The sequence below is a fragment of the Panulirus ornatus genome, chromosome 31, assembly GCF_036320965.1.
Source record: "Panulirus ornatus isolate Po-2019 chromosome 31, ASM3632096v1, whole genome shotgun sequence".
NCBI lineage: Eukaryota > Metazoa > Arthropoda > Malacostraca > Decapoda > Palinuridae > Panulirus > Panulirus ornatus.
Genome location: NC_092254.1, coordinates 10835001 through 10860000, shown reverse-complemented (window position 1 = coordinate 10860000; position 25000 = coordinate 10835001). Strand labels below are relative to the sequence as shown.

Below are 25000 nucleotides of genomic sequence, written 5' to 3'. Positions count from 1 at the left end.
GTGTGCAGGATACGAACAGCTAGCTAAATATCTATCTATCCATATACTTGAAAGCTATTCTGATACCTACCAGCATATATATTGAATCATCACCTATTCTCCTAATGTGGGACTCTGGCAACAGGTTAGGAATGATGTCTACTCCCAAGTACGTCTCGCACATAGTGAATCTTGAAGCTTCCTTCCTTCTAGGTGATAATCATCATACTGAGGTCGTCTTTCGCTATGTTCATCCTCATTTCTTTACATTTGCTGGGGTTGAATTTCATCAAACACCTTTCAAACTGACACCTGAGTCTGTTTAGGTCCCCTTGCAAGCTGATGCAATCCTCTTCGCTTTTCACTTCCCTCGTGACTTCTGCATCATCTACAAGCATATTAAGGTAGGATTCTACATATTCAGGCAAGTCATTGATGTTGATCCAAAAGAGTCATGGTCCCAGAATTGAACCCTGTGGCACTCCGCTGGTCAACTCAATCTAATCTATTTATAAATGGTTGGTCTGATATTCGTCCTTTGTTCCATCTCACTGAGATAATCTTCCGTCCTATGGAGGATTTTCACGTTATTTCTGCTTGGTGATTCAGTTTCATAATCAGCCTCCTATGTGTTTCAGTGTCAAATGTTTTCTGGCAGTCCAAATACAGACAGTCCACCCAGGATTGAGCTCACTCTCTCGTGGAAGTCTAAAAGGTTAGTTACACATGACCTCCTTTCCCTATGTTGTCTCACTTAGGAACTTCCTTCCTTCGTAGAAAGTCATCCACTTGTTTTCTAACATTCTTTTTCCAGAACCTTACACACCACACTCGTTAGTAAGACAGGCCTGTAGTTCAAAACCTGTTCCTTGTCTTCTTTCTTATATATGAGTATGATGTATGCTTCTCTCCATTCCCTTGGCACTATGCCTCACTCCAGTGACATCTCGAACGGTAATTCAAGTGGTCTATCAAGCGTATTTGTAACCCTCTTAAGCCCATATGATGAAATTTCATCTGGACCATGAGCCTTATATGGGTCAAATCCTTCTAACATTATGGCAACATCTTTTCTAGATATTTCAACCACTTCCAAAACCTCCTCCCCATCTTATGCCACTGGTGTTAGGGCTATAGTGTCTTCCACTGTGAAAACGCTTGTCAATAACTATTCACACTGTTTAATCATTATTTCACTACATCATCTCGATTTCTAGCATCAGATTACAACGTACGAAGGGTACTAAGCGCCTGCAGTAGTTAGAGGTTATAAGGACATTTTATATAGCGTATGTAATGACCGTTACTGCGAAATGTCACCGCCCAGAGAGCTCTTTCCTCGTCGGCGAATTCGATTTACATGTTATCACCTCAACGCAGACCCCGAGCGAACCAGAAGGCTTCGTTGCATGTGAAAATACTTCGGTTTGAGGGTTTTGTTGTTACTCATGATCCACATGAGGCAAAAAAAAATTTATGAGTAAGATATAAGAGTGTTTTTACATTGATTCCTTGAGGGAGAAAAAAATCATAACCCACAGCAGAGATAGAATTGCCAGTCTGTGTGTCTTAGATATGGGAGGGCACAACAAAATTCATGTCAGAAATTCATGATATGGTAAAGGTCACGACCCCAAGAGAGGAGAGAGGCGGTGTGCATGAGAGGGGTAGCGGTGGCAGCAGCTGGTGAAGGAGACCAGCTGTTCCACCACCTTGCTCCAGCTGTCTGCTCAAGAGGATTCTGTATCATTCTCGAGGCTTTCGTATTGCGTGTTTGTATGTGTTACGTTTGTGAGGCGTAGTGAGCTGTGGGTACTTGAGGAAGGTGTGGTTCTTTGTGTGGCGGACATAAGAAATGTAACTGATGATTGTTGGCGCGCGCGCGCGCACACACACACACACACACACACACACACACACACACACACACACGAGAAAGGATCTCACGAGTGTACAATTCTCTCCCCGTCAAGTACAAACGGACAGTTAATGTAACTTACAAATATATAAGCAAATGCACACATATACACATGGAAACACACGCACTTATACATACCAAGGACACATACAAACACACACACACACACACACACACACATGCAGGCATGTACATGGACACTCCACAAACACATACACACACACATAGATGAACTAACACGAAAAATATAGGCAACTGTAATGATTTAAGTAAAGAATAATACGGATATTGCATCAGCTTACAAGGGGAACTCAACAAACTCCAAAGGTCTCCTGATACTTAGTTGACGAAATGAATCTCGAGTACATACACATGTCACAGTGAAAGAATGTATCGATACGAATATCACATTGTAGGAAGTAAGGTACAGAAATCTTTATGCAAGAGGGACTTTAGAATCGATATTATAACCAACCTGTTAACAACTAGTGCTCCACTTGAGAACTGTAAGGGAGAACGATTACCTGCTGGCAAACATCAGAATTGCATTGAAGTACATGGATATGGAAATATTCTATAGATACTTCACACTGCCTGTACTGTACTAATAGCTATTCATAAATAAATATATATATCTTTTCTTTCAAACTATTCGTCATTTCCCGCATTAGCAAGGTAGCGTTAAGAACAGAGGACTGGGCCTCTGAGGGAATATCCTCACCTGGCCCCCTTCTCTGTTCCTTCTTTTGGAAAATTAAAAAAAAAACAAGAGGGGAGGATTTCCAGCCCCCCCCGCTCCCTCCCCTTTTAGTCGCCTTCTACGACACGCACGGAATACGTGGGAAGTATTCTTTCTCTCCTATCCCCAGGGATATATATATATATATATATATATATATATATATATATATATATATATATATATATATATATATATATATAAACTACCACATCTAGAAATACCTATCTATGTAACACTTCAAGACCCATAGGAACTCTAGGTTCAAATCTCAGCCAAAACGATGATTGAGAATTCTTATGGACTCACACTTGAGGGCATTACAAGATATATCTACAGCAGATGTATTGAAGTAAGATACTGACAGTCAGGAAAACATGGACCTGTTCAAGATTGGAAAGGTGAATCTAAAGTTTGTGTTTATCGTCTGGAACCCACTTGTATAGGAATCGAACCCAGGATTTATATACCCGCTCCCAGGTTAGTCTGTAGACGTAATAGTATAGGAAGGAGATGCGTATTACTAAACGCCGCAAGACACCTGTTGACGTAAGGGTGACTATCAACGTTCCTCAACACTTCACCAGTCAACGGTCTTGGCCATCCGTTGTGTCAGATTTCAACGGCCTGTTGGTCTAGTGGTATGATTCTCGCTTAGGGTGCGAGAGGTCCCGGGTTCAACTCCCGGACAGGCCCAGAACTTTAGTTCTTTTTATTTATCTATCAATTAGAGCAAAACTATTTAAAAAGGAGCATTCTTTTTAAAAGTCCCATCAGTTTTTCAGTATATATGACCGATGTTCTGGGAGAACGAGTCACATATAATACAGCCAATCCCAGGCATAATTCCTGAACACCACCGTACGTTTTTTGACTGGACGAAGAGAAGGTTCTTTATTGAAATGAACTTTAAAAAAGTGAGACCCACCAGCTGGCCTGTTGGTCTAGTGGTATGATTCTCGCTTCGGGTGCGAGAGGTCCCGGGTTCAACTCCCGGACAGGCTCTACTTATTTCTAAACTAGAATGACGAGCAAATGAGGGAATTTATACTACTAGACCATCAACAGTCTCTTGAATTACAGGTATAATTACTGCTCTATTTACAGTAAATCTTGGGTTTGTATCCCAGACAATCAATATCTCTCAAGAAAGACATAGACGCGTATTGCTTTTTTCAACGTCTTATCTTTACTTTCTTTTATCTTTCTTTCCAACGGTCACCACTGCGTGTCATGCCGTAATACTGGGTCATTTAATCACAAACTTATAAAGCAAATATCTTTGTCAAGAAAGTTCAAGTGATTTTTCGTCATTAGATTTAATCGTTCAATTCCATGTTAACCTCGATGCATTGCCATAAGACCCTTGAGCACAAGAATTTGACCCTTGGGCACAAGAGTTCGGCCCTTGAAAATGACGGTATTGCCCTAGATTAAGCCGGTACGACCCTTAGGGGAAGAGTATATTTGCTTCCTCCATTTCCCTCTTCCGGCTAAATTATAATTGGAAGTATAAAGATGATGACTACGCCTGCAAAAGAACTTGTGATTCCCCCATGCACATAAACATTGACAAAATACACACACACATACACACACACACACACACACATACACACACATACACACACACACACACACACACACACACACACACACACACACACACACACACACACGTTATGCAAGGTTATGTCATGTATGTACAATCTCGTCGAGGAACTTGTCACTCTTCAGCTGTTATGGACAATGTACTGAAACCAGGTCCAACCCTCCACAGCCAAGCCGCACTAACTACTCCGAGGTTTACTTTGACCGCTTTATGTGTACTTGGCCCATCCCGCTGACACTCCCATCGCTTTCCAGGTAGCAGGCTGGAGCTGCGTCTTGAAGCACGTGGTAAGACACCTGTTGACGTCAGCTGAGTACACAATCTTCCTCAACGCTTTACCAGTCAACGGTCGTGGCCATCCGTTGTGTCAGATTTCAACGGCCTGTTGGTCTAGTGGTATGATTCTCGCTTAGGGTGCGAGAGGTCCCGGGTTCAACTCCCGGACAGGCCCAGACCTTTATCAACTTATCTGTCTCTGAATATGAGCGAAACTATTTAAAAAATGGGCCTTATTTTTTCTATATTCCATCAGTTTTTCAGTATATATGACCGATGTTCTGGGAGAACGAGTCACATATAATACAGCCAATCCCAGGCATAATTCCTGAACACCACCGTACGTTTTTTGACTGGACGAAGAGAAGTTTCTTTATTGAAATGAACTTTAAAAAAGTGAGACCCACCAGCTGGCCTGTTGGTCTAGTGGTATGATTCTCGCTTCGGGTGCGAGAGGTCCCGGGTTCAACTCCCGGACAGGCTCTACTTATTTCTAAACTAGAATGACGAGCAGACGAGGGCATTAATACTACTAGACCATCAACAGTCTCTTGAATTACACGTATGATTACTGCTCTAATCACATGAATCTTGGGTTTGTATCCCAGACAATCAACATCCCTAAAAAAAAGACAAAGACACGTATTGCTTATCTAAACATGTCTTATCTTTATTTTCTTTCATCTTTCTTTCCAGGGCCAACCCTCCGCAGCCAAGCCCCACTAACTACTGCGAGGTTTACTTTGACCGCTTTATGTGTCCTGGCCCATCCCGCTGACACCTCAGTGCTTTCCAGGTAGCAGGCTGGAGCTGCGTCTTGAAGCACGTGGTAAGACACCAGAGACCAGCTTCTACAGTTTCTCATTCGAATCTCCCACGAGGGCAAAGAAAAACACTGACTGTACTGTACTGTACTATTACTACTGTACTGTACTGTACTACTACTGATGTACTGTACTGTACTAATACTGTACTGTACTACTACTACTGTACTATACTGTAATACTTCTATACTGTACTACTGTGGTTCCGTAACAGTGTATGTAACGGGCTTCATGAAGTTGCGTTTTCCATGACTCCTAAAGGACACTTGTTGATGTGAGGTAAGCTCCCAGCCCAGTGCTCCTCAACACCTTATCAGTTAATGCCACTGACAATCTGTTGTTACATTCCAACGGCCTGTTGGTCTAGTGGTATGATTCTCGCTTAGGGTGCGAGAGGTCCCGGGTTCAACTCCCGGACAGGCCCAAAGCCATTTTTTTTTTTTTTTTTAATTTATCAGAATGAAACTTTTAAAAAAGTGGACATTTTTGACTTTTGTTCTTAATGTGTTCAGTATAACTGATGATCCGGGAAGTCAAGTCATACATAAGGTACAGGAAATTCCAGCATAATTCCTGAACACTCCCAGAATTGTTTTGATGGATTGAGTGGAAATATTTTTTTTTTTTTTTTATTGAATCTTGAAGATCATAACTTACTCTTTAACCATCAACTGGCCTGTTGGTCTAGAGGTATGATTCTCGCTTCGGGTGCGAGAGGTCCCGGGTTCAACTCCCGGACAGGCCCAGCTTACTTCTGAACATAATGACGAACTTACGAAGGTTTTACTTATACTACTAGACCATCAACAGCATCTAGAATTCATTGCTCTAAGTACAGTAGGTCCTGAGATCGTCTCCCAGACACTACATCTCTTCCCAAAATGAAGAATCTTTAGTGTTTGTTATACAATATTCATCTTCCTTTTAAACAGTCACTTTCGCACACCATGCCGTATTCATGTACCGTTCAATTAAGACACTCGGCAAGCAAATTCCTTGGTCGAGTAAGTCCAAGTAACTTCCAAGTATCTTCAGACGTTCATTTTGATATCAACCTCCTGAACACGGCCAAAACAAACACAAACACAAGGTGACGACCTTTGAAGATGACGTTTAGAATCTCGAGCAAGAGGACATACACACTAAACTAGACCTCACTCCACCTGAGGAACGTGGAGTGGTAGAACTGAGAAACATGGAAAGTTTGACCTTGCGATATAAGGTCAGGTATAAGATAAGGATATTTGGCTGTCACATTACACCTTAGAAATTATCTTATTTTTATCTACAATTTGTCAAAATATTATCCACTGTTTACATACTTTTACTTAGGTTGATCTTATCGGTAACCCTAACAAGATAGGATTCTGCAATAACCATTTCCCTAAGTGAGACGAAAGGGTATACAAGTTTCGACTGTTCCCAGTTTACAAGGTTAAACTAATGTTCTATATATTTGATAATTTGAAAACTGTAGCTTATTCAGAGGGCGTTATTAATGAATTTTTATGATGGAAACTTTAAAGATTTGTCATCAGTGACCACTGTACACATTATCAGTTTTCATATGCAATTACTTTCATATACATATACATTTGCTGATAACCACGAGGAAAATGAAGCAAGATAAGTTCCCAAGTGCACTTTCGTGTAATGATCACACTATCTTAGCTGCGTCTCTTCCTTGTATATGAACTGACTGTTCTGCGTCTTCTGTCTCGTTCTTCTATCTCCCCTAACGACGTGATCATTATCTTTTTTTATTATACCCTGTCGCTGTCTCCCGTGTCAGAGAGGTAGCGCAAGGAAACAGACGAAAGAATGGCCCAACCCACCCACATAAACATGTATATACATACACGTCCACACACGCACATATATATTCACACACATGTACATAATTCATACTTGCTGCCTTCACTCATTCCCGTCGCCACCCCGCCACACATGAAATGACAACCCCCTCCCCCCGCATGAGCGCGAGGTAGCGCCAGGAAAAGATAACAAAGGCCACATTCGTTCACACTCAGTCTCTAGCTGTCATGTATAATGCACCGAAACCACAGCTCCCTTTCCACATCCAGGCCCCACAAAACTTTCCATGGTTTACCCCAGACGCTTCACATGCCCTGGTTCAATCCAATGACAGCACGTCGACCCCGGTATACCACATCGTTCCAATTTACTCTATTCCTTGCACGACTTTCACCCTCCTGCATGTACAGGCCCCAATCTATATATATATATATATATATATATATATATATATATATATATATATATATATATATATATATATATATACAGACTGGTTGTGAATGTAACATCTGGGGTTGCCCACAGTTGAATTAGCAGGTTGGAGCTGCGTCTTACAACACCTGTTCGCATCAGGTAGACTCTCAGCACAGAATCCTCAAGACCTCACCAGTTAAAAGTAGTGACCATCCGTTGTGTCTGATTCTAACGGCCTGTTGGTCTAGTGGTATGATTCTCGCTTAGGGTGCGAGAGGTCCCGGGTTCAACTCCCGGACAGGCCCATAGCATTTTTTTAACTCAAGGCGAAAACCATTTTTGCTTAAGAAAGACAACCTTTCATATGTCTAATCAGGTGTTCAATATATACAAAGCGCTTGCTTAGAAGATAAGTAAGAGTTCCAACAAGTTCCTCACTTATAAAAGTGATTTCAATGACCTGAGTGAAACTACTCCATCGAAATAAACTTTACAAAACATAACCAGATGTTGTAGGTGTTGGCTAACAACGTTTTACAAAGCCTACAACCTAGAACCATCTCTGGTACTCGTCAGCCTGTTGGTCTAGTGGTATGATTTTTTTTCGCTTAGGGACGCGAGAGGTCCCCGGGTTCAACTTCTGAACAAGTCCACTTTGTTCCTAAACATAATCACGAGCTTACGAAGGCATTTATCCTAGTAAATCACCAACTGTCCATGGAGTAAGGGTATATGCTGCTGTAAGGACGGTGCTCTTGTGTGTGTGTGTTGTGTATGTGTTGTGTGTGTGTGTGTGTGTGTGTGTGTGTGTGTGTGCGCGCATACATATAAAGAAGTAAAAGACATTACATATTTTCAAGGTTTAGAGACGGGGCAACATGAGTGTAACACTCTCTTCCTTCAACACACAAACAAATAGTAATGATAAATGGTACAACCACATACACGCACAGGTGGTATGTGGCAACCACCTGCCGAACAGGTATGCACTTTCACCACGGTACTTGTGTGTGTGTGTGTGTGTGTGTGTGTGTGTGTGTGTGTTACCTATCTACCTATTCCACGTTAGCGACGAAGCGTTAGAAAGAAAAACAAACAGCCCATTTGGTACATAACTCCTCTTTATCTATTACATATACTGAAACCAGGGTCAACTATCCAGACCCCAGGTCTCTACGAGCTACTATGTGGCGTACCTTCACATGCCCTGCTTCAACATAATGCCACCACTTCGCCTATTGTGATGCCCAAAAGTGCAGGTAGGAGGCTGGGGCTGCATTCTTAAGGAAGCCTTGAAACACCCGTTGATGTCAGGTAGATTCTCAGCATTACCAGCATCTCAACTGTTCGTTTTAGTGGCCATTTCTTTGGTATGACTCCAACGGCCTGTTGGTCTAGTGGTATGATTCTCGCTTAGGGTGCGAGAGGTCCCGGGTTCAACTCCCGGACAGGCCCACAGCTTTATACCTTCTCAAAACGAAAACCATCTCAATATTTTGCTGATGTAGTCAATTATTCAGTACGTATGACCAGATGGTCTCTGATAACGAGTCATACAGAAAGTACACGTTTCAGGTACGATTCTTGGACACCACTGTATGTCTTCTGACGAAGGGAAGGTCGCTGCCGGAGTCAAGATTGCAAAGTAAAACCAACTATCGTAACCATTTTCCTATTGGTCTGATGATATATATCAGGCTGTTAACTTAACAGGTGGGGGTTCCAGGAGGCTGAAGCTAGCCGACTCTCAGAGGTGGCCTTGAAACACCTTCTTATGTTAGGTAGACCCCAAACATTCCTCCACAGTCAACGGTCATGGCCAAACCGTTATGTCAGATTCCAACGGCCTGTTGGTCTAGTGGTATGATTCTCGCTTAGGGTGCGAGAGGTCCCGAGTTCAACTCCCGGACAGGCCCAATTGTTTTGAATAATTAGTGTCTTTCATGACTTTTATAAAAAAAAAAAAAAAATGCCTAATACGAAAGAAAACTAAGTACTTTACCCATAAACGTAGTTGATTTATGAGTAAGATTTTGCCATCAGTTACTGCAGAACCTGGGTTCGGTCACCCCCCCCCCCAAAAAAAAAAGGACCAACTTATCATTCTTACGTAAAATGAGTTTCTCTAAAGCAACGGCCTGTTGGTCTAGGGGTATGATTCCTGCTTTGGGTGCAGGAGGTCCCGGGTTCAAATCCCGGACAAGCCCTGAGCATCTTTTTCTTTGACATGAGACTGAAATTAGTTTTATGCTCAAGAAAGAGAACGTTTTATTACTTTCTTGAAGCATATGACTGACTTCTCTGAGGGAACAAGTTACACCTGAGTTATAAGAACCTCCAGGTATAATTCTTGAACACTGGCAGAAGTATCTTGAAGAACTAAAGAGAAATTTCTTTGTCAAATTTAACTTTACACAATAGAACCAACTGTTGAAATCATCGGCCTATTGTTCTAGTGACCTTTGGACGTATCAGGTAAACTCCCAGCGTTTCTCATCACCTCACCAGTCAACAGTAGTTGCCTACCGTTGTGTCAGAATCCAACGGCCTGTTGGTCTAGTGGTATGATTCTCGCTTAGGGTGCGAGAAGTCCCGGGTTCAACTCCCGGACAGGCCCAAGGCTTTTTTTTTCTTTGACATGAGAGCGAAAGAAGTTTTATGCTCAAGAAAAAGAACGTTTTATTACTTTCTTGATGCATATGACTGGCTTCTCTGAGAGAACAAGTCACACCTGAGTTACAAGAACCTCCAGGTATAATTCTTGAACACTGGCAGAAGTATCTTGAAGAACGAAACAGAAATTTCTCTATCAAATTTAACTTTACACAATAGAACCAACTGTTGAAATCATCGGCCTATTGGTCTAGTGACCTTTGGATGTATCAGTAAACTCCCAGCGTTTCTCATCACCTCACCAGTCAACAGTAGTTGCCTACCGTTGTGTCAGATTCCAACGGACTGTTGGCCTAGTGGTATGATTCTCGCTTAGGGTGCGAGAGGTCCCGGGTTCAACTCCCGGACAGGCCCACAGCTTTATACCTTCTCAAAACGAAAACCATCTCAATCTCTTGCTGATGTAGTCAATCATTCAGTACATATGACCAGATGGTCTATGAAAACTAGTCATACAGAAGGTACACGTTTCAGGTACGTTTCTTGGACACCATTGGATGTGTTTTGACGAAGAGAAGGTCGCTGCCGGAGTGAAGATTGCAAAGTAAAACCAACTATCGTAACCATCTTCCTATTGGTCTGATGATATATATCATGTTGTTAACTTAACAGGTGGGGGTTCCCGGAAGCTGAAGCTGGCTGACTCGCAGAGGTGGCCTTGAAACACCTTCTTATGTTAGGTAGACCCCAAACATTCCTCCACAGTCAACGGTCATGGCCAAACCGTTATGTCAGATTCCAACGGCCTGTTGGTCTAGTGGTATGATTCTCGCTTAGGGTGCGAGAGGTCCCGGGTTCAACTCCCGGACAGGCCCAATTGTTTTGAATAATTAGTGTCTTTCATGACTTTTATAAAAAAAAAAAAAAAATTGCCTAATACGAAGGAAAACTAAGTAGTTTACCCATAAATGTAGTTGATTTAGGAGTAAGATTTTGCCATCAGTCACTGCGGAACCTGGGTTCGGTCACCCCCCCCCCCACCCACCCCAAGAAAAAAGGACCAACTTATCATTCTTACGTAAAATGAGTTTCTCTAAAGCAACGGCCTGTTGGTCTAGGGGTATGATTCCTGCTTTGGGTGCAGGAGGTCCCGGGTTCAAATCCCGGACAGGCCCTGAGCATTTTTTTCTTTGACGTGAGACTGAAATTAGTTTTATGCTCAAGAAAGAGAACGTTTTATTATTTTCTTGATGCATATGACTGACTTCTCTGAGGGAACAAGTTACACCTGAGTTATAAGAACCTCCAGGTATAATTCTTGAACACTGGCATAAGTATCTTGAAGAACTAAAGAGAAATTTCTCTGTCAAATTTAACTTTACACAATAGAACCAACTGTTGAAATCATCGGCCTATTGTTCTAATGACCTTTGGACGTATCAGGTAAACTCCCAGGGTTTCTCATCACCTCACCAGTCAACAGTAGTTGCCTACCGTTGTGCCAGAATCCAACGGACTGTTGGCCTAGTGGTATGATTCTCGCTTAGGGTGCGAGAGGTCCCGGGTTCAACTCCCGGACAGGCCCACAGCTTTATACCTTCTCAAAACGAAAACCATCTCAATCTCTTGCTGATGTAGTCAATTATGCAGTGTATATGACCAGATGGTCTCTGAAAACTAGTCATACAGAAGGTACACGTTTCAGATACGATTCTTGGACGCCATTGGATGTGTTTTGACGAAGAGAAGGTCGCTGCCGGAGTGAACATCGCAAAGTAAAACCAACTATCGTAACCATCTTCCTATTGGTCTGGTGATATATATCAGGCTGTTAACTGGTGGGGGTTCCCGGAAGGTGAAGTTAGCCGAGTCTCAGAGGTGGTCTTGAAACACCTTCTTGTGTTAGGTAGACCGCAAACATTCCTCCACAGTCAACGGTCATGGCCAAACCGTTATGTCAGATTCCAACGGCCTGTTGGTCTAGTGGTATGATTCTCGCTTAGGGTGCGAGAGGTCCCGGGTTCAACTCCCGGACAGGCCCAAGGCTTTTTTTTTCTTTGACATGAGAGCGAAAGAAGTTTTATGCTCAAGAAAGAGAACGTTTTATTACTTTCTTGATGCATATGACTATCTTCTCTGAGAGAACAAGTCACACCTGAGTTACAAGAACCTCCAGGTATAATTCTTGAACACTGGCAGAAGTATCTTGAAGAACGAAACAGAAATTTCTCTATCAAATTTAACTTTACACAATAGAACCAACTGTTGAAATCATCGGCCTATTGGTCTAGTGACCTTTGGATGTATCAGTAAACTCCCAGGGTTTCTCATCACCTCACCAGTCAACAGTAGTTGCCTACCGTTAAGTCAGATTCCAACGGCCTGTTGGTCTAGTGGTATGATTCTCGCTTAGGGTGCGAGAGGTCCCGGGTTCAACTCCCGGACAGGCCCACAGCTTTATACCTTCTCAAAACGAAAACCATCTCAATCTCTTGCTGATGTAGTCAATTATGCAGTGTATATGACCAGATGGTCTCTGAAAACTAGTCATACAGAAGGTACACGTTTCAGGTACGTTTCTTGGACACCATTGGATGTCTTCTGACGAAGGGAAGGTCACTGGTGGAGTGAAGATTGCAAAGTAAAACCAGCTATCGTAACCATCTTCGTATTGGTGTGATGATATATATCAGGCTGTTAACTTAACAGGTGGGGGTTAGCGGAGGCTGAAGCTAGCCGACTTTCAGAGGTGGTTTTGAAACACCTTCTTTCGTCAGGTAGACCGCAACATTCCTCAACACGTCCACAGTCAACGGTCATGGCCAAACCGTTATGTCAGATTCCAACGGCCTGTTGGTCTAGTGGTATGATTCTCGCTTAGGGTGCGAGAGGTCCCGGGTTCAACTCCCGGACAGGCCCAATTGTTTTGAATAATTAGTGTCTTTCATGACTTTTATAAAAAAAAAAAAAAATTACCTAATGCGAAGGAAAACTAAGTAGTTTACCCGTAAACGTAGTTGATTTAGGAGTAAGATTTTGGCATCAGTCACTGCAGAACCTGGGTTCCCCCCCCAGAAAAAAGGACCAACTTATCATTCTTACGTAAAATGAGTTTCTCTAAAGCAACGGCCTGTTGGTCTAGGGGTATGATTCCTGCTTTGGGTGCAGGAGGTCCCGGGTTCAAATCCCGGACAGGCCCTGAGCATTTTTTTCTTTGACATGAGACTGAAATTAGTTTTATGCTCAAGAAAGAGAACGTTTTATTACTTTCTTGATGCATATGACTGACTTCTCTGAGGGAACAAGTTACACCTGAGTTATAAGAACCTCCAGGTATAATTCTTGAACACTGGCATAGGTATCTTGAAGAACTAAAGAGAAATTTCTGTCAAATTTAACTTTACACAATAGAACCAACCGTTGAAATCATCGGCCTATTGTTCTAATGACCTTTGGACGTATCAGGTAAACTCTAAGGGTTTCTCATCACCTCACCAGTCAACAGTAGTTGCCTACCGTTGTGTCAGATTCCAACGGCCTGTTGGTCTAGTGGTATGATTCTCGCTTAGGGTGCGAGAGGTCCCGGGTTCAACTCCCGGACAGGCCCACAGCTTTATACCTTCTCAAAACGAAAACCATCTTAATATTTTGCTGGTGTAGTCAATAATTCAGTACATACAACCAGTTGGTCTCTGAAAACTAGTCATACAGAAGGTACACGTTTCAGATACGTTTCTTGGACACCATTGGATGTGTTTTGACGAAGAGAAGGTCGCTGCCGGAGTGAAGATTGCAAAGTAAAACCAACTATCGTAACCATCTTCCTATTGGTCTGATGATATATATCATGTTGTTAACTTAACAGGTGGGGGTTCCCGGAAGCTGAAGCTGGCTGACTCGCAGAGGTGGCCTTGAAACACCTTCTTAGACCCCAAACATTCCTCCACAGTCAACGGTCATGGCCAAACCGTTATGTCAGATTCCAACGGCCTGTTGGTCTAGTGGTATGATTCTCGCTTAGGGTGCGAGAGGTCCCGGGTTCAACTCCCGGACAGGCCCAATTGTTTTGAATAATTAGTGTCTTTCATGACTTTTATAAAAAAAAAAAAAAAATTGCCTAATACGAAGGAAAACTAAGTAGTTTACCCATAAATGTAGTTGATTTAGGAGTAAGATTTTGCCATCAGTCACTGCAGAACCTGGGTTCGGTCACCCCCCCCCCCCCCCACCCACCCCAAGAAAAAAGGACCAACTTATCATTCTTACGTAAAATGAGTTTCTCTAAAGCAACGGCCTGTTGGTCTAGGGGTATGATTCCTGCTTTGGGTGCAGGAGGTCCCGGGTTCAAATCCCGGACAGGCCCTGAGCATTTTTTTCTTTGACATGAGACTGAAATTAGTTTTATGCTCAAGAAAGAGAACGTTTTATTACTTTCTTGATGCATATGACTGACTTCTCTGAGGGAACAAGTTACACCTGAGTTATAAGAACCTCCAGGTATAATTCTTGAACACTGGCAGAAGTATCTTGAAGAACGAAACAGAAATTTCTCTGTCAAATTTAACTTTACACAATAGAACCAACCGTTGAAATCATCGGCCTATTGTTCTAGTGACCTTTGACGTATCAGGTAAACTCCCAGGGTTTCTCATCACCTCACCAGTCAACAGTAGTTGCCTAACGTTGTGTCAGATTCCAACGGCCTGTTGGTCTAGTGGTATGATTCTCGCTTAGGGTGCGAGAGGTCCCGGGTTCAACTCCCGGACAGGCCCACAGCTTTATACCTTCTCAAAACGAAAACCATCTCAATCTCTTGCTGATGTAGTCAATTATTCAGTACATATGACCAGATGGTCTCTGAAAACTAGTCATACAGAAGGTACACGTTTCAGGTACGTTTCTTGGACACCATTGGATGTCTTCTGACGAAGGGAAGGTCGCTGCCGGAGTGAAGATTGCAAAGTAAAACCAACTATTGTAACCATCTTCCTATTGGTCTGATGATATATATCAGGCTGTTAACTTAACAGGTGGGGGTTAGCGGAGGCTGAAGCTAGCCGACTTTCAGAGGTGGCCTTGAAACACCTTCTTTCGTCAGGTAGACCGCAAACATTCCTCAACACCTCCACAGTCAACGGTCATGGCCAAACCGTTATGTCAGATTCCAACGGCCTGTTGGTCTAGTGGTATGATTCTCGCTTAGGGTGCGAGAGGTCCCGGGTTCAACTCCCGGACAGGCCCACAGCTTTATACCTTCTCAAAACGAAAACCATCTTAATATTTTGCTGGTGTAGTCAATAATTCAGTACATACAACCAGTTGGTCTCTGAAAACTAGTCATACAGAAGGTACACGTTTCAGATACGATTCTTGGACACCATTGGATTTGTTTTGACGAAGGGAAGGTCGCTGCCGGAGTCAAGATTGCAAAGTAAAACCAACTATTGTAACCATCTTCCTATTGGTCTGATGATATATATCAGGCTGTTAACTTAACTGGTGGGGGTTCCCGGAGGCTGAAGCTGGCTGACTCTCAGAGGTGGCCTTGAAACACCCTCTTGTGTTAGGTAGACCGCAAACATTCCTCCACAGTCAACGGTCATGGCCAAACCGTTATGTCAGATTCCAACGGCCTGTTGGTCTAGTGGTATGATTCTCGCTTAGGGTGCGAGAGGTCCCGGGTTCAAATCCGGGACAGGCCCGAGGCTTTTTCTCCTTCTTTGACATCAGAGCGAAAGTAGTTTTATGGTCAAGAAAGAGAACGTTTTATTACTTTCTTGATACATATGACTGGCTTCTCTGAGGGAACAAGTTACACCTGAGTTACAAGAACCTCCAGGTATAATTCTTGAACACTGGCAGAAGTATCTTGAAGAACTAAAGAGAATTTCTCTGTCAAATTTAACTTGACACAATAGAACCAACTGTTGAAATCATGGGGCTATTGGTCTAGTGACCTTTGGACGTATCAGGTAAACTCCCAGCGTTCCTCATCACCTCACCAGTCAACAGTAGTTGCCTACCGTTGTGTCAGAATCCAACGGCCTGTTGGTCTAGTGGTATGATTCTCGCTTAGGGTGCGAGAGGTCCCGGGTTCAACTCCCGGACAGGCCCACAGCTTTATACCTTCTCAAAACGAAAACCATCTTAATATTTTGCTGGTGTAGTCAATTATTCAGTACATACAACCAGTTGGTCTCTGAAAACGAGTCATACAGAAGGTACACGTTTCAGGTACGATTCTTGGACACCACTGGATGTGTTTTGACGAAGAGAAGGTCGCTGCCGGAGTCAAGATTGCAAAGTAAAACCAACTATCGTAACCATCTTCCTATTGGTCTGATGATATATATCATGTTGTTAACTTAACTGGTTGGGGGGTTCCCGGAGGCTGAAGCTAGCTGCCTCTCAGAGGTGGCCTTGAAACACCTTCTTGTGTTAGGTAGACCACAAACATTCCTCCACAGTCAACGGTCATGGCCAAACCTTTATGTCAGATTCCAACGGCCTGTTGGTCTAGTGGTATGATTCTCGCTTAGGGTGCGAGAGGTCCCGGGTTCAACTCCCGGACAGGCCCCGCAGCTTTATTGACATATGAGAGTGAAAATATTTTTTGCTTAAGGAAGAACACCTTTTATCAATACATCTAGGTGTTCAATCTTTAAGACTCGTTTGTGTGGGAGAACATACCACACACAGATTACAAGAAATTCCAGCCATGATTTATGGACACCGATGGAAGTATTTTGAAAAAGTGAAGGAAAGATCAATGTCAAAATGAACTTTACAAACTATAACTATCTATCATACTCACTGGCCTGTTGGTCTAGTGGTATGATTCTCGCTTCGGGTGCGAGAGGTCCCGGGTTCAACTCCCGGACAGGCCCACCTTATTTCTAAACATAAGACAAGCTTATCAAGGCAATTATCCTAATTAATCATCATCAACCTCACTGATCAAAGGTGTGACTGATAATCTGATTGTAGTGGGTTTTGTTTTCATTTTCAAACACTTCTCTCTTTCCATTCTTTTATCTCTTTTTCCAACAGTTCCCATCGCGTGTCATGCCGTATACTTAAAGTGGCTGATCAACATGAAACATGGTCATCAAATATCTTGATCGTTTAAGTTCAAGCAAACTTTTTGATATTGGATACCGTGCGATACGACCTTTAAATACAAGGGTGCGACATCTGTGCTACGGCGAGAACCTTGAGAACGAATGTACGTGCCTAAGGTATGATGACGTGACCAGACTTGATCTTTAAGAGCCATATATATAGATACTACTGACGAATATCTTACGATGAAGAGGGAGAATAAGAGGGATGGAATTTTGGATCTGGAAATCATCTCTTCTTGGCACAAGGTAATCTTGGCTAGGATGGTGCATCAGCATCTTCTTAACTCGTCAGATGAGGTTCAGGTGATAGATGGAGAGAGGCGAGAGGATGAGTCTCTTTAACATCTCATTATAAGTAGTGTATGGTGTTCCCGAGGGTAATCCTGCATACCCACCTCCCTAGCAGTCTTGGGTGAGAGGTGAAGGAAGATGATCACGCTGTGGGAAGCTCCGTTTCCATGTCGTAAGCGATACATGGTACTAAAGAAGGTTGGTGATGCGTGGCTGTACGCACTGAAAATGACTTTTTGTGACATGTGCGTTTTGACAACTGCCTACTTCCTCAAGCACCACTGCTATATACTGCCAGCTTCCTCATGCACTGTTGCTGCATAGTGTTCGCTCCCTCAAGCACTGTTACCACATACTCTTCATTTCATCACTGCTTTTTAATTATTCAAATATCTAAAGAGAATCATAAATATATATATATATATATATATATATATATATATATATATATATATATATATATATATATATATATATATATATATATATATATTTCATGTCTGTTTGCCTTGGAAATGCCTTCTTGTGCTTTAGAGGGTTGAAGAGGAGTAAAGAGTGAGTGGTCATCATAGTGACCCAGACTGCAATAGAGAGCATCATACACATCTTAACTGTTAGGGCTGAAGAAAACAGCCTCAATTATATCAGCCACGTACTCAGTCGCTGTCTTATCTCCACCACTCCAGCGCTATCTTATCTGTTGCACCTACGCGAACGACAATCATACTGACGTTAGTTACATTAACCACCGTCTCATGTTAACACATGACTGTTCTTTTTCATGTAAACAATAGCATGATCAAACACACGAGTACGGAATGAATATCTTAAGGTGTATTCGAACCCGTGATCTGTAAGTTGTTTCACCACGAACCAATGCAACCAGAGCAACAATGAAGGGTTACTGAAGCATTACACAAATATCTTGTTCTCTTTGCACTGAATTGCATTTTTCTTGTTTAATAACGCAGAAGCTTATATATTATTTTTGTTATAGCAGAGATATGCTCGCAACAGTATATACTGGTGACGATATACCCTAACAGGTAACACACGATCCTGTGTTAATCCTTACTAGTTTAACAGTAATAGTTTAGCTCAAACATTAGATACGAGACATTGAATGTCTTAGAATATAATAAGAAACGACTGCACTTCAGTGATAAAAAAAAAAAGCCATATGAAAATACGCTGAGTAATATCAATCATATCTTCATGAAATACAAAATGATACACGAATGAAAGTAGAATGAAAACAAGAGGAAATCAGACGTAATAAATTAAAAACTACAGACGAGTCACGTCACACGGCTGATGGCCCCAGAAGGCATATTGTTTCCCAGAACGAACGAGGAAATAGCTTAGCCCAACCAGTTAAACGAGGCAGGATTGGATATATTTACGTTTAAACATGGTTCTGTTGACATTAATTCGATCAGGTATTCACAGACCTAGACTTTGATAACTGTTGCAATTGTGTACACCTTCTCTTTACATATACCCACTCAAAAACACTGAGTTTTCAGCCAATTTGGACATTAACATTGTATGTCCTTGGGGGGAAAATCCCACCTGTTGCAGGTACCAGTGCTGTTATTTGCAAATGAGAGTTGCATTGGTGCCAGTATAGTCCTTGAATGTAACCCAGTCGTGCCAAAAACACTTTAACAGTAACTTGTTTAATTAGGGAATTTTGTTTAAAGCTAGTAATTCATATGTCCTACTATTTCATAGCTTATTTTATGGAATATGCTTCTAAATATTCATTATTCTTCTGTATTCAGTAGTGCCCTGTCTCCCATTTTCGAAGCAGTGTTACCTACTGCATAATATTTCCTCATTATAGCAGGTCGTTTGCTACAATTTAGCTCGATGGGTGGCATATCTTAGCACGTTAGTTGCTACATCTTAGCACAATGCCTGAAACATAACGTTGCTCGGTACATTTTAGCGCGGTGGGTGTTACCAACTAAGCTAGAAATAACACGTCAAGCACCATCTTCAAATCCTACAGCTTTCGTCTCCACAATCTTAAACTCAAGACACTGGATTCTCTATACTTTAACTTAAACTCTTCTTCCCAACTTTCTTTTTTTTTTCCCCTAAACTCATTATGCCTCACGCACCTGGTCCTCTTCCCTATCCATCACAGGGAACAGAACTTACTGGGAAAGATACTGAAGAGGTAATGCAAAACCATTCTTGGTCCTTCTTACACCACAAAACTTCATCTAGTCACAACCTGGATCTTACCCGACCCACGGATGGTTTGAACCCACCCACAGCACGGGCTTCGCCATCTTCTTCACCTCGTCCTACCACCAGAGTGGATGGACCTAGAGAACTGAGCGTTGATACCACAAGACTTTGATGAGCTGGAGACCGTCTGGTCCAACAGACAATGGTTGGGAGTGAGGGGTTGGAACAGCCCAGGGTAGGGGGTAATGTGAGGCTAGAGTGAGACAGACAACCAAGAGCAGACACTCCTCCCTTATGACCTTCCATGATTCGTCAGCCACTGTTATACTGGAGACGAGTCAGATCACCATCATCATAATATGATTATCATCATTGTCATTATTATATAATTATCATTATCATTATCTTATTATTGTTACAAATATTATCAGCATTATCTCTCTCTTCAGGTTATCTCAGGCCAAACACATCAAGCGAAAGGGCGTGACCCACCTGCTATTGAGAATGGACAGCAAAAGGTTGAAGGAGCAAGGGCGTATCCATATTCACCATCCTTAAACCAATCACAGGAACTTAGGAATCCTTATGTGTAAGGATACTGACTTGAAACGATCTACATCACATAAGCAATCAACTGGTTGATATCAGAGGGTCTGACGGGATCTTTGGAAACAGCATTATAACAGTCATAATGAACGGGCCTGTCCGGGATTTGAACCCGGGACCTCCTGCACCCAAAGCAGGAATCATACCCCTAGACCAACAGGCCGATGTGACACCAATGCGGCGTTAGCTTTCTCATGGTCAATGTCTGTTCTGCTTCTGTAGAAACTATAAGGCGGGCCTGTCCGGGATTTGAACCCGGGACCTCCTGCACCCAAAGCAGGAATCATACCCCTAGACCAACAGGCCGATGACAACTTACACCTTATCTACCCTAGGCATGATAAGGCAACCACGTCAAAGATACGAACCCGGAGCCTGCAGCATCTGATGCGAAGATCTAACTCTTAAACCAATTAGCTTTATTGGTACATAAGTAACTTATACTTTATATAAAGTTTAGTTTCATGACTAAACTATCTACTAATAATATTCTTAGGCCTTTCTGAGAGTTAAATCCGGGACCTTTCGCCCTCGACGTGAGAATCATACCACTAGACCTACAGGGCAATGGCGAGTGTTTAGACCATCTGGATACTACAGCAATGCAGACATAGGGACTACATCCGAGTATTCTATGATGTTGCCCAATATTCCATGCTGTTCTTGAGTATTCCATATTGCCCTAAAGTATTCCATTGCTGTACATGGTTAATCCATACTGTTCTGAAATACTATATGCTGTTTTTAAGTATGCCGTACACACATCAAATATTCCATTCTGCCCTCAGATATTCCATGCTGCTCTCAAGTTTTCCATGCTGCTCTCAGGTATTCCATGCTGCCCTCAGGTATTCCATGCTGCTCTCAGGTATTCCATGCTACTCTCAGGTATTCCATACTGCTCTCAGGTATTCCATGTTCCCCTCGAGTTTTCCATGCTGTTCTCAAGTATTCCATGCTGTTCTCAAGTATTCCATGCTGCCCTCGAGTATTCCATGCTGCTCTCTAGTATTCCATGCTGCTCTCTAGTATTCCATGCTGTCTCAAGTATTCCATGCTGTTCTCAAGTATTCCATGCCGTTCTCTAGTATCCCATGATGTCATTGAATATTCCATGCACCCCTTTACATCTGAACAACACTGCAGTTCATCCCTTGTTTTCAATATTGCTTCTCTTTTGCCATCTCCTTGTGACCTAGCTGACTGGTTGCCGACTTAAAGAGAAAGTAGCTTCAGTCCCTAAGTGAGGCCGGGGGTCTCCACAATAATCCAGTTTCTACTATCCACCATATCTAATCTTATCGGCTTAGGTAACTCAGCCTCAGTTCATTCATAATAGCACGAGATTATCTGTTTATCTATCTATCTTTTTGTCTATCCATCGATCTATTTATCTAGCTATCTCTCTGTCTGTCCATCTATCTCTTCATCCTATTATCTGTTTATATATATATATATATATATATATATATATATATATATATATATATATATATATATATATATATAAAGGTTATTAGGTACAGTAGGGTTGAGGGTCAAGTCAATTGGGAGGTGAGTTTGAATGGAGAAAAATTGGAGGAAGTGAAGTGTTTTAGATATCTGGGAGTGGATCTGGCAGCGGATGGAACCATGGAAGCGGAAGTGGATCATAGGGTGGGGGAGGGGGCGAAAATTCTGGGAGCCTTGAAGAATGTGTGGAAGTCGAGAACATTATCTCGAAACGCAAAAATGAGTATGTTTGAAGGAATAGTGGTTCCAACAATGTTGTATGGTTGCGAGGCGTGGGCTATGGATAGAGTTGTGCGCAGGAGGATGGATGTGCTGGAAATGAGATGTTTGAGGACAATGTGTGGTGTGAGGTGGTTTGATCGAGTAAGTAACGTAAGGATAAGAGAGATGTGTGGAAATAAAAAGAGCGTGGTTGAGAGAGCAGAAGAGGGTGTTTTGAAATGGTTTGGGCACATGGAGAGAATGAGTGAGGAAAGATTGACCAAGAGGATATGTGTGTCGGAGGTGGAGGGAACGAGGAGACGAGGGAGACCAAATTGGAGGTGGAAAGATGGAGTGAAAAAGATTTTGTGTGATCGGGGCCTGAACATGCAGGAGGGTGAAAGGAGGGCAAGGAATAGAGTGAATTGGAGCGATGTGGTATACCGGGGTTGACGTGCTGTCAGTGGATTAAATCGGGGCATGTGAAGCGTCTGGGGTAAACCATGGAAAGCTGTGTAGATATGTATATTTTGCGTGTGTGGACGTATGTATATACATGTGTATGGGGGTGGGTTGGGCCATTTCTTTCGTCTGTTTCCTTGCGCTACCTCGCAAACGCGGGAGACAGCGACAAAGCAAAAAAAAAAAAAATATATAAATATATATATATATATATATATATATATATATATATATATATATATATATATATATATATATATATACAAATAGGGTGGATCAGGTAGGTGAAGCATTTGTGATTTCACTCGCTCATACCATCAATCTAAGAGTATGAATACGACAAAGTATCAAGATGGGACAATGGTGGATGGGGTTGGAAAGGTGTAAGCAACCAATTCGTATCATAATACTGAGTCAAAAGACAATAAGTCAGCTGTATCTTAAATATCTTGCAACACACAGCAATATTGCAACGTTGAGAGAGTTTTACGATGTATATAGAATGATCCGTCTGAATAACTGACTGACGATATCTAGCTTAATAGAAAATGATTGTAAGTCTTGTTTCTTTGAGCGATGGAACATAATACATCTTAATAGTTATTGTATGGGAGAGCATATGACATTAACACTAATTTCGTTTAAGATCAGAACACAGAAAAGAGGTGGAGCGATGCTAAACGACAAATTTACGAGAGAGCAATGAAACAAATTATGAATGACTCATATTTTGACTTCTGAAGGAAAACGTTGCTTACCAAGAAAAAAAAAAAAAAAAAGTCTTCCCTCGTTGGCGAATTTGATTTACAAGGTATTGCTTCAACGCAGATCCCAGCGAGCCAAAGAGTTGCGTCACCTTTTGAAAATACTTCGTTCTAGATTTTTCCTTGAAGCTTTGAGCATCAAATATGTAATACATCGTGTTTATCAAATCTGAATATATATATATATATATATATATATATATATATATATATATATATATATATATATATATATATATATATATATATATATATTCCATACTATTCGCCATTTCCCGCGATAGCGAGGTAGCGTTAAGAACAGAGGACTGGGCTTTTGAGGGAATATCCTCACCTGGCCCCCTTCTCTGTTCCTTCTTTTGGAAGAGAGAGAGAGAGAGAGAGAGAGAGAGAGAGAGAGAGAGAGAGAGAGAGAGAGAGAGAGAGCGCATCATGGTTGCCCAGATGGCAATAGGCAGTGCATAAGGGAATGCTGGCAGCTGGTATAGGAAACCAGCTGTGTCACCTTCCTTCCTTCCTTCCTTCCTTCCTTCCTCCCTCCAGCTGTGTGAGCTGCAGGATTTTTATCCAGACCTCTCACTATTCTTACGGCGTCTTACTGTGTGGTGAATAATAAAACTGGGGCGTTTGAGATGTTTCGTGGACAGTGATAGTAAAAGGGTGTGTGGTTCTCCGACGGTGAGAATGAGGGGTGTTTCTTTGGCAGTGAACTGTGAAAGTGGTATGTTTCATTGAGGGTGATCAGTGAAAGTGAAACGTTCCTTTGACAGTGAAAAGCGAAAATGGCGTGTTTCTTTGTGAACAGTGTAAAATGGCGTGTTTCCTTGACAGTGAATAGTGAAAATGGCGTGTTTCTTTGGCAGTGAAAAGGTGAAAAGGGCGTGTTTCTTTAACAGTGAGGTTAAACCGCTGATGAAAAAAGTCACCGTTGCTGAGGCTGTAATCACTAGGAGGAAAGTCTCGTCAGAGAACTTCCTAAAGGAGAATACCTTTCCCTTCTACTGGAAGTAGCACAACAGCCTTGGGAAGCAAGACACCTATGAAATAGGTCGTGGGTAACACCTAGACTTTCTATTATCAAAAGCGTCCTGGGGGAAAAAAAAAAGGCATACCTCAAATACTCTACGTCTCTCTCTCTCTCTCTCTCTCTCTCTCTCTCTCTCTCTCTCTCTCTCTCTCATCTATCTAACATCTGTCCACTCGTATCTCTGATTAATTCTAACATCTCTCTCTCTCTCTTCCAGACGGAAAGGAGAATAAATTAATGATAAAAAAATGTAACGAAAATAACAATGCAGATTACAGAATACGAGTCGAATAATCAAAACATTCTAGGGCCTGTCCGGGAGTTGAACCCGGGACCTCTCGCACCCTAAGCGAGAATCATACCACTAGACCAACAGGCCAACGAGTAAGTACTGAAGCCCCGGTGTCCTGAACCGTCAGCTGTTCTACTGTGCCACACAGCTGACAGCAGCGTGCGTCAGCAGACCTACTATGCCTAGTTGGTGTCAGGAGACCTACTGTGCCTCACGGCTGACACTGGCAGGGTTGCTAATGCAACACCAGTTAGTGTCAGCATAGCTGGTGCCACCAGACCTACTGGGTCCCGTAGCTGACACCGACTGGTGTCAGCTGCTCTATTGTG

The 25000-nt window shown here is 42.3% G+C and overlaps 1 protein-coding gene and 31 non-coding genes across 33 annotated transcripts in view; 28 read left to right on the top strand and 4 right to left on the bottom strand.

The window, feature by feature from the left end:
- The window catches only part of LOC139758810 (putative neural-cadherin 2), an 831293-nt gene that overhangs the window by 796286 nt on the left and 10007 nt on the right, over positions 1 to 25000 (bottom strand). The window lies entirely within an intron of this gene.
- On the top strand, positions 3261 to 3332 carry TRNAP-AGG (transfer RNA proline (anticodon AGG)). Its single transcript has one exon. It is a non-coding gene; the product is annotated as a tRNA-Pro (tRNA).
- TRNAP-CGG (transfer RNA proline (anticodon CGG)) lies at positions 3570 to 3641 on the top strand. Its single transcript has one exon. It is a non-coding gene; the product is annotated as a tRNA-Pro (tRNA).
- TRNAP-AGG (transfer RNA proline (anticodon AGG)) lies at positions 4628 to 4699 on the top strand. The gene has a single exon. It is a non-coding gene; the product is annotated as a tRNA-Pro (tRNA).
- Positions 4937 to 5008, top strand: TRNAP-CGG (transfer RNA proline (anticodon CGG)). The gene has a single exon. It is a non-coding gene; the product is annotated as a tRNA-Pro (tRNA).
- Positions 5701 to 5772, top strand: TRNAP-AGG (transfer RNA proline (anticodon AGG)). The gene has a single exon. It is a non-coding gene; the product is annotated as a tRNA-Pro (tRNA).
- TRNAP-CGG (transfer RNA proline (anticodon CGG)) lies at positions 6022 to 6093 on the top strand. The gene has a single exon. It is a non-coding gene; the product is annotated as a tRNA-Pro (tRNA).
- On the top strand, positions 7814 to 7885 carry TRNAP-AGG (transfer RNA proline (anticodon AGG)). Its single transcript has one exon. It is a non-coding gene; the product is annotated as a tRNA-Pro (tRNA).
- TRNAP-AGG (transfer RNA proline (anticodon AGG)) lies at positions 8964 to 9035 on the top strand. The gene has a single exon. It is a non-coding gene; the product is annotated as a tRNA-Pro (tRNA).
- TRNAP-AGG (transfer RNA proline (anticodon AGG)) lies at positions 9425 to 9496 on the top strand. The gene has a single exon. It is a non-coding gene; the product is annotated as a tRNA-Pro (tRNA).
- TRNAP-UGG (transfer RNA proline (anticodon UGG)) lies at positions 9716 to 9787 on the top strand. Its single transcript has one exon. It is a non-coding gene; the product is annotated as a tRNA-Pro (tRNA).
- Positions 10126 to 10197, top strand: TRNAP-AGG (transfer RNA proline (anticodon AGG)). The gene has a single exon. It is a non-coding gene; the product is annotated as a tRNA-Pro (tRNA).
- Positions 10536 to 10607, top strand: TRNAP-AGG (transfer RNA proline (anticodon AGG)). The gene has a single exon. It is a non-coding gene; the product is annotated as a tRNA-Pro (tRNA).
- Positions 10997 to 11068, top strand: TRNAP-AGG (transfer RNA proline (anticodon AGG)). The gene has a single exon. It is a non-coding gene; the product is annotated as a tRNA-Pro (tRNA).
- Positions 11297 to 11368, top strand: TRNAP-UGG (transfer RNA proline (anticodon UGG)). The gene has a single exon. It is a non-coding gene; the product is annotated as a tRNA-Pro (tRNA).
- Positions 11707 to 11778, top strand: TRNAP-AGG (transfer RNA proline (anticodon AGG)). The gene has a single exon. It is a non-coding gene; the product is annotated as a tRNA-Pro (tRNA).
- Positions 12163 to 12234, top strand: TRNAP-AGG (transfer RNA proline (anticodon AGG)). The gene has a single exon. It is a non-coding gene; the product is annotated as a tRNA-Pro (tRNA).
- TRNAP-AGG (transfer RNA proline (anticodon AGG)) lies at positions 12573 to 12644 on the top strand. Its single transcript has one exon. It is a non-coding gene; the product is annotated as a tRNA-Pro (tRNA).
- Positions 13041 to 13112, top strand: TRNAP-AGG (transfer RNA proline (anticodon AGG)). Its single transcript has one exon. It is a non-coding gene; the product is annotated as a tRNA-Pro (tRNA).
- TRNAP-UGG (transfer RNA proline (anticodon UGG)) lies at positions 13321 to 13392 on the top strand. Its single transcript has one exon. It is a non-coding gene; the product is annotated as a tRNA-Pro (tRNA).
- TRNAP-AGG (transfer RNA proline (anticodon AGG)) lies at positions 13729 to 13800 on the top strand. Its single transcript has one exon. It is a non-coding gene; the product is annotated as a tRNA-Pro (tRNA).
- Positions 14181 to 14252, top strand: TRNAP-AGG (transfer RNA proline (anticodon AGG)). The gene has a single exon. It is a non-coding gene; the product is annotated as a tRNA-Pro (tRNA).
- Positions 14485 to 14556, top strand: TRNAP-UGG (transfer RNA proline (anticodon UGG)). Its single transcript has one exon. It is a non-coding gene; the product is annotated as a tRNA-Pro (tRNA).
- Positions 14894 to 14965, top strand: TRNAP-AGG (transfer RNA proline (anticodon AGG)). The gene has a single exon. It is a non-coding gene; the product is annotated as a tRNA-Pro (tRNA).
- On the top strand, positions 15363 to 15434 carry TRNAP-AGG (transfer RNA proline (anticodon AGG)). The gene has a single exon. It is a non-coding gene; the product is annotated as a tRNA-Pro (tRNA).
- Positions 15824 to 15895, top strand: TRNAP-AGG (transfer RNA proline (anticodon AGG)). Its single transcript has one exon. It is a non-coding gene; the product is annotated as a tRNA-Pro (tRNA).
- Positions 16236 to 16307, top strand: TRNAP-AGG (transfer RNA proline (anticodon AGG)). The gene has a single exon. It is a non-coding gene; the product is annotated as a tRNA-Pro (tRNA).
- On the top strand, positions 16699 to 16770 carry TRNAP-AGG (transfer RNA proline (anticodon AGG)). The gene has a single exon. It is a non-coding gene; the product is annotated as a tRNA-Pro (tRNA).
- On the top strand, positions 17009 to 17080 carry TRNAP-CGG (transfer RNA proline (anticodon CGG)). The gene has a single exon. It is a non-coding gene; the product is annotated as a tRNA-Pro (tRNA).
- On the bottom strand, positions 20505 to 20576 carry TRNAP-UGG (transfer RNA proline (anticodon UGG)). The gene has a single exon. It is a non-coding gene; the product is annotated as a tRNA-Pro (tRNA).
- Positions 20648 to 20719, bottom strand: TRNAP-UGG (transfer RNA proline (anticodon UGG)). The gene has a single exon. It is a non-coding gene; the product is annotated as a tRNA-Pro (tRNA).
- Positions 24687 to 24758, bottom strand: TRNAP-AGG (transfer RNA proline (anticodon AGG)). The gene has a single exon. It is a non-coding gene; the product is annotated as a tRNA-Pro (tRNA).